The sequence below is a fragment of the Carettochelys insculpta genome, chromosome 2 (assembly GCF_033958435.1).
Source record: "Carettochelys insculpta isolate YL-2023 chromosome 2, ASM3395843v1, whole genome shotgun sequence".
Lineage (NCBI taxonomy): Eukaryota > Metazoa > Chordata > Testudines > Carettochelyidae > Carettochelys > Carettochelys insculpta.
In genome coordinates, this window is record NC_134138.1 from 173,342,832 (window position 1) to 173,351,315 (window position 8,484).

The window sequence follows — 8,484 nt, forward strand, 5'->3', positions numbered from 1 at the left end:
TTAATAATGTGCTAAACAATATTGACCTCCTGTGGTCTGGGAAATTCTCTTGTCAGGCACTGGTCAAGTTCTGATGGTGCTGAATTAGAGAAGTTCAACCTGTCCACACATGAAGTCATATGACCTACAGTTCTCAAATGATACAAGTCTGGGATTCAAGATTCTAGGCTAAGTACCGTGGAATGGCCCTAAGTAACATGTACATACTTTTTTAACATGTTTTTACTGGTGGAATTCAGGTCATTTATCCTGCAGGATACAGAACACTTTCTAGTCAGACACCACAATTTGTAAATTTGTTTTAATTATATAACAGCAGTAACAACAATCGTTTGCATGGTGATATGCTAATTAAATGGCACCACAAATACATATATCATTTACCCATCAGTCAAACTTCGTTCTCAGGTGTGGAACACTGCAACTATTCAACTGTAACCAGAAACACTACTGAATATTTTCAGCCAGGAAATGAACAACAATGCCTTGTCCTATCAAAACTATAAAGAAAATTTAGGGAGGCAGCATACAAGTATTCAGTCTGGCTTTGGCCAGGATAAAGTGGAAAGCACTGCTTTCTGCAGCAGCCCCATGTTGTCTTGAGACATCACCCATCCCAGAGGAGTTCAGGCAGAAGCCAGCATAAAATCTGCCAGCCCAAGGCAGTATAGCATATGGCAATGAAGCAGATTTAAAAATACGTTATTGCTCTATTTATTCTGCAATGATTTTTTTTTCTGATTCACTATCTAGTAACTGTTGTCATTGTTGACTTCACAAAGACAGCTCTAGAAAACATAGAGTAGTAAATGCTTTGCCATGCCTTTTATTTGTGTCAAGGTAAATTGTGCCTATGACTTTTACATAGCAATCTTATTGGTCACAGCTTAGTTGGCTCTCATGTACGAAGCTGGGAACTCTAAACACTCTTGTTTCCTGTTATAGTATTTCTAACATGGTTGAATTCTAGGTGCCCCCATTTAGTCCTCTAAATGTTATAAATACCTTATTTAGGAAATTAAGTAAGATTTAAGCCTGCTGAATTTCTGGGCAGTTGCCTGACCATGAAGGGACTTGAATCCTCAATCTTCTGATCCGAAGTCAGATGCCTTATCCATTAGGCCACATGGTCACAGCTGCTTTGTGGTTCTTTCTGGCTATTATTTGAAATGTTCTTGTAAAACTCCAGCTTTTTTTGCTCAAAGCCTGAACTAATACAGTTGTTAAGATCCATATAGGCATGTCAAATACATAAATATCATTTGGGAATTTATTTTTTAACTTTTCACAGATAAAAGTTGATTGAGCAAAATCAGCCCTATTGGTTTCTGTGGACTTCAGAAGCTTTGGAAAGCATTTATTGGATAAAAATATAACCTTTCCTCACCAGATTAAAGAGCTTCTACTGTTACTGTCAAAAATTCTGAGTGTTACATTGAAGTTCTCTTTTGGGTTGTAAGTCAGACTCAATAAAAATTCTATTTGAATATTCCAGCTCTGGTACAAAAACAGTTGTTGTTGATCCAAGTTTCAAACTTCATCCTAATATAATCATTTTAATTTAGCCTTAAGAATGTCTGGCACACGAGTGTGGATTTAGGTATGCCCAGAAATTTAGTAGTAGAAGTAGGCATCCTTCAGTCTGCATAGACTATGGATCGCACCCTTTAAATGTAGTTGTATCTACAAAAAGTCTGGGACTGGACATTTACCTTGGTACAAAGTAGGTATAAAAAGCTCCTGTGGTAGGTTACTGGCCCTTAAGACCTAAGGACTCAGTCTGAGAAGCTATTTATCCTGCTCCAGCCATCCATGGAAAGCAAATCTAGGACTGAAGGAACAATTAACATAAATATTGGGTGTTAAGAGGGTCCTGTATATTGGTTAGTGTCTAGAAAGAGTAGGAAACCCAAGGTGTTTCTTTCATAGCCTGGGAACAGAAGCCTTACAGAGAGGGTGGAGCAAGGCAAGGGTGTATGTGTCTAGTTGTTTCCTACGACTAGTTGTTAGAGGCAGCTCTTTGGAATTATTAGCTTTGCTTAAGTCATCTTACTTCCAGGGTGAACCAAAGGATGATATGGACTGAATGAGACACGTCCATTCAGAAATGGATTCTCTAAAGTTATCTTAAAATACTAAAGACAACGGTTTAACCTCAGTATTATTGGTAGATCTGGTTTTGAAACTTCATTGATTTTTAAACCTTTTTGCCCTGAAATTTACATTTGTTGAAACTTCTGAAATCTCTTTTTGTGAAGCCAATCAATTTCTAGTCCAGATTTGATGCTTTTGAAGGTAAGCAAGTGTTATTTTGGTTTGTCTCCAAGAAAAAACAAAATGCTTTATAGTAGGACTAATTTAACATTGTCTTACTTAGTGTCTGCAGTTCAAGTGCTCTACTTTCAACCACATGCAAACAGCATCTGGGCTATAAACAAAATGTTTTTGAAAAGAACAATTCTTCCACAAGTAAGGATGATAGACACAGGTTGCTAGCAGTCAGAAATGAACCTGTGACCTGAAGACTAAAGTCCTCTGCTCTATCACATGAGCTAAAAGCCCTTGGGCTTGCTACCAGTGTTGTAGAGCAGAGGCTTCACTCTCCCTTCTTGGTGATCTCAGTGCCTCTAGAGTTACACCAAGTTGCCTTTTTGAGCTCTTCTTGATGGGTCTCATTTGCAACAAGAAACCTTAGAACCCTAGGTTTGAAGAAAATGAGAAACATTCAGAAGTTTTAAATATAACTGAGAATAATTCTCCCATTTTCCTCAAGGGCCAAATCATCTTGAATAGGAGTTTTACATTTTTAAATAGTTGCAATAAAAATACAAAGCCCAATAGCATAGTATCCAAACAATAATATGAACAAGATTTGGCCCTAATCTGTGGAAATTTGCTGGATTATTCATTTTATCTTTGTTTCTTTATATGACATAATTTAAGGAATACCCAGAGACCTGGATGTACTTGACTGACTTTAAAAGATTCACTCAAACAGAGTCTGGCAATTACCCTCAGACAGCATAAAATTAATGAGACCATAAATATGAATAATAAAACCCAATAATAAAGCTATCACAAGCTCCGCACTCTCAACTGTCATTCAATTTCGAATGCTAGGATTTTTTTTTAATGACCTTTATTACCCTATTGTTGCAAAAGAAATAAAGAACATTCCATAAACCTCAAAATACCAACAGTTTCCGCCAGTGGCTCTGCTTGTAATCAATCAGAAAATCTTCTCTCTTAAATAGATCCCTACCAAATTCACAGCCATGAAAAATGCATCAGACAATAAAACCTCGTCTGCCACAAAATCTGGTCCCATGTGCTTTTTTTACTCTACTATGGAGATTCTGTTGTGGAGACCAGTGTTTCTCAAATTGGGTCCTGACTCAAGAGGAAGTTGCAGAGAGATTTTTGTATTGCCGCCCTTATTTCTGCATGGCCTTCAGAGCTTGCTGTTAGCCAGGTGCCCAGCTCTGAAGGCAGTGCCCTTTCAGCAGCAGCAGCGCAGAAGCAAGGGTAACAATACCATGCCAGACCACTCCTACTTCTGTGCTGCTACTTTGAGAACTTTGTTGCCAGAGTGGCAGCTGCTGACTGAGGGCCCTGCTCTGCAGACAGCAGTACAGAATTAAAGACAGCAATACTATATCATGCCTGCCTTCCTTCTGCACTGGTGCTGATGGCAGCTCTTCCTTTAGAGCAGGTCACCTGGCCAACAGCTGCCAAGCTCTGAAGGTGCTAACACCACCAGCAGTGCATAAATAATAGGAGCGCTACTGCAGCCTCCACCCCCTTATAGTCCCCCTGCCCTCCTCAACTCATTTTGGGTCAGGATTGCTATAATTACAACACTGAAATGTCAAATTAAATTACACAATTTCAGCTATTTAATGTTTTCAAAATCCTCTGACCTTAACATTGACCACAATGGATTGTGAATTTTGTAGGGCCCTATTCATAAAATAGGCAGGAATAGAATTTTCCACTTGCATTGAGGTATTAAGATGCTTATTGTCCATTGAAATGAGAAATGAGTGTCTGACTCTTAGGGCTTGGGTACATGGGACATCTAGGAAAATCAATCCTAATTAACTAAAGGTGTTAATTTGAAGAGGATTGGCTAAGACACATTGAACTTCTCATTTAGAATCAAAGTAGCCTTAATTTGGTTTATCTTAATTCACTTCCAAAGCTTAATTCATGCAAGGATTTATTGTAGTTTAGTGAATCCACTTCAAATTTACACCTTTTGTTAATTTGGATTAATTTTCTTGGTTGCTTCCCCAAGGATAAAAGAGGCATTTTGAAAATCCTGCCCATAAACACATCTAAACAACCAGTCAAGAAACATCAGAGAGGTAGCCGTGTTAGTCGTTATCTTCAAGAACAACCTGTCGCACCTTATAAATGAAAAGATATTTTGGAGCATAAGCTTTCATGGACAAAGACCCACTTCATCAGGTGAAAGTTTATGTTCCAAAATATCTGTTAGTCTGTAAGGTGTCACAGGACTTCTTGTTGTCAAGAAAAATATTTTTCATGGCACTTGACATTTCTCAGATGTTGCAGGAGGTACATAGATGGCAGGTATCTTCCAAACCTTGTGGAAATAAGATTAGAACATGAGAGACTTGAGGTTTTTTATTTGTAAAAACAGCCTCACAGTACTTCATGGTAGTAGGTCAGATTAGTTTTGGCAGACCCATTCTAACAATGCCGCTCATTGACAAATGATGTGGGGAACAAGGAAGCTGTGTCAAAACATGAGGAAAAAGCAGTACAAGGATGCATGCTGCTGATGGCTATTTGATGGGAGAAAGAATGGAAAAAGGGATATCCTAGAATATTGACCAGAAACTTGGTAGATGTTTTATTTGCCCTAAAAGCAGCCAAATGACCCAGTTTTCCCCTGCTTATGTTCTCTCTTCTCTAAACTGAGGAATTTTCCCTCTTAGTCCAGGGTCATATTTCTGTCTCCACCCCATTTTACTGATACTTCCCCATGGATATTCCACCTCTGTCTTAAACGAGACATGACACCAATGCACTCATGTTTCCTCCCTAAATACTCTCCATGTGCCTCAATCAAATCACTGCCAAATAATAACCCATAATCCTCTCAACTAAAGATTCAGATTTCATCATCTTTGACTCCTCCCTTTCATTTTCACCTTACACCCATACACCTGCCAAATCTTGTCACTTTTCTTCCCATGCACCAACCCCACAGTTTGCTGTGTCAAATCCTTCCTCAGAAATCTACTTCTGTCTCACTTTGCATTCCCAATATGCTATTGTACCTATGCTATTTTTACTTAAAAATATTAGAGTGTGTATGGACTACCTTGCCATGTTCAGAATCCTTTGGTGTCAGTGGAAAGGCATTAAATGATTTAACAGGATTTGAATCAGGCAGTCTATGTCTCCCAGCACAGAACTCTTACTCATTGCTGTTCTCACGGTCTATGCTTGTGTAACTCAGGTTTTGAAACCTCTGTACCTCTCATGACAAGTTACATCACTATGGCTATGTCTAAATTGCAGGCTTGTGTCAGGAGACTGGAGGTCTCTCAGCAGAAGTCTGGTGCATCGGGACCATTCTGCCAACATCCCTGTCTTCCTCATTGCATGGGGAAGAAGGGGTGTCTTGGCAGATGGGGTTTTCCTGACATTTAACCCTGTGTGGATTGGCCGAATGTCGTGAAAGTCTCTCTCGATAGAATCGATAGAACAAAAGCATTGTGAAATTGGCATATCTTTTGCTGTTAGCTCTTGGCAGTCTAGACACAGCCTATGCTAGGGATTCACTTGGTCATTATTTCGTATACAGGTTTCGTTGTTATTTTCCATTTGAATCAGATATGCTACTGCTTTGGAAAGAGAACTGCATACTCTGTGCAGAACAAAGCTGACAACATAAAATCTTCAAGTAAAGGCTGAAATTTCCAGAAGCTATTCAGCAAAATCAGTTAAGTAGTCAGAGTTACCAATAAAATTGTAAAAATAAATAAAAATGAAATAAAATTTAAATTATCAGTCTCACTTCTGGAAGGCAAGCATCCATAAAGGGCAGAGGTAGGGCTATAGTCCGTATGTACCTAAATGGAGAGGTAGAGGGCATATGTGAGGTAACTTTCCATTTCCTTGGTTTTGTGTCATGTATTTATGGAGGTAGCAACCTTAACTGTGGCATCGCAGGTCTTTAGGTAAGATTAAATGTTGATAATCTTCAGATTTCAGTGGCTGTTGCAACGGTAGAATTGAGCCTTGCAGGTTAAATATTCCCCCATTATCAATATCTAGCTACAATTTTCCCCATATATAAGGCACTGGACTAGAAACCAGATAAACTGGTTTCTAGACCTACCCATGAGACAGACATTCTCTGTACTTCAGAAAGACCAGTGCACACCTGTTTCCCTTCTTACACTTAACAGGTTCAACCTCTCGAGTCCAGCACCCTTAGGACCTGACAGGTCCCGAACCAGAGAATTTGCTGAACCACTGGAAGTCCATATAGTTTAGCAGTATTACCAACACTTCCACTGCTTACTGGGCTCTTAGAAGAATTTTGGGGAAAAGGAGAGCTAAATACCAACACAGAACATTGAGAACCAGGACTGGTGGTTGTATACAGACTATGCAACAATGGGAAATTTGGCCACCAGTAAGTGGACATCCGGCTCAATAAAATCATGCTGAACCACTGATGTTGCCAGACCAGAGAATGCTGAATTACAGAGGTTCAACCTGTATACGTCTCAGGGGAGCCATTGTCTCTTACCATGTGTTTGCACAGTACGTAGCACTGCTGTGGTGTGCTGGCCTAAGTAATACTGTAATGAAAGTAACACTCAGTCACAGACACGGCTGTACTGAAAGACTGAGGTTCCCTGGTTCTCCTCAGTAAAATGATGGAATTAATCTCAAAACCTGTTTGAATACTTGCATGTGAGTCATCCAGATTGAAGAACATTGATTTCACTCTAAGAAACAAGCTACATCATGGCAAATGATCCCATATAGGTAGCTATAATTTTTGAAATGCTTGACTAGATATACCCCCTCCAAAGTCTGCTAAGGATTACAGTGACAGATTTCTCAAGGACCAAAGATGAGTATGTCTGATACCTGGATTATGTGGCATCGCTTTTAGAGAGGAGCGCAGAACAGGCACTTACTGAGCAATAACCCAGATCTGGAGATCTCAGTCATTTGTGCTCTAGCCTGGATAAACCTGCAATGAGGGTAAGGAAGGCTTGTTTTTAAATTTTGCTCTCCAAGTGCCTAAGCCTCAAAGGAGTCAAGCACTCGATTTCCAGTGAAGTCAATGGGAGCTGAAGTCCTTCAAGAGATTTTCAGGACCTCAGAAGAGGCAGCTGCTGCTCTTATTAAAGCCATAAAATATAGAACAGAGATTAAAAAAAAAAAAGAAAAGAAAAGATCAATAGCTGTGATTCAGGCAGGGCTAACAGTGTGGGCCTCATTATCTCCTTTACCTTTTGCTAAAATATTGGGACTGATGATTAAATATAAGAGTGAGATGGAATCTAAACTTGCTGTACTTTATAGACTTAATCAGTATGCAGGATAAAAAAACAGAGAGAGATTGAGAGAGAGAGAGAGAAATACAGGCTGAGCCTTTCTCATTCTACAACCTTGGGACCTGACCAGAGCTGGATGAGAGAATTTGCTGTACTAAGGGAGGTTGCCATTGTCTAGCAGCATTACCAACACTTCCACTGCTTCCTGGGCTCTCAGATGACATTTAGGGGTAAATTACAGCTAAGTAACAGCACAGAACATTGAGAGCCAGGACTGGTGTCTGGAAACAAACTTTATGCCACTGCAGGAGACTTGGTTGTCTGCCCATGAGAAGTGGTTGTCTAGATGCCTAAAATAAGGCTGGATTACAGATGTTGCCTGACAAGAGAGTTCCATATTAGAGATGTTCAGCCTGTACTGGGGTTGGAAATTTGTTACTATTTTAGTGCAATATTTTCCTTAGTACTCAGCATTAGTCTAACTTTGTTCCCACCTGCCTCAGTGGGAACAGTTAGGCCAGTTCCAAGCACTATGAAAAGATCACATTTGGAACAAGACCAATAATGGCTGCATTCTCAAAAGCACTCGCAGAAAATCCATCCAAAATGGGATTGGTCTGAGTCCAAGGCCATTCTCATTTTGGTTACTGGATGGAACCAAAGCCTACTTATCCGGGTAGGTAACAGGTTGTCAGGCTGCTCACAAGATGGATACTTGTCAATTTTATATTTCTGAGTGCCAACAACTATGAGGTTTAACTGGAATGGGATGAATTACAGTTATACGTGATCAGCGATTGTAACAATAATGCTGCTTTTCCTGTTATATACCATCATGTCATTCTTCCAAGGACTGATTCTGCTCCCTCTGAAATCAGTGGGAGTTCTTCCTTGGATTCAAGGGGAGCAGAAGTGGGGTCTGATTATTTGC

General features: G+C 39.7%; 1 non-coding gene across 1 annotated transcript; it reads right to left on the bottom strand.

Annotated features, from left to right (window-relative positions):
• Nucleotides 1–1,059: 1,059 nt before the first annotated feature.
• TRNAR-UCG (transfer RNA arginine (anticodon UCG)) lies at nt 1,060–1,132 on the bottom strand. Its single transcript has one exon. It is a non-coding gene; the product is annotated as a tRNA-Arg (tRNA).
• Between the last annotated feature and the right edge of the window lie 7,352 nt (nt 1,133–8,484).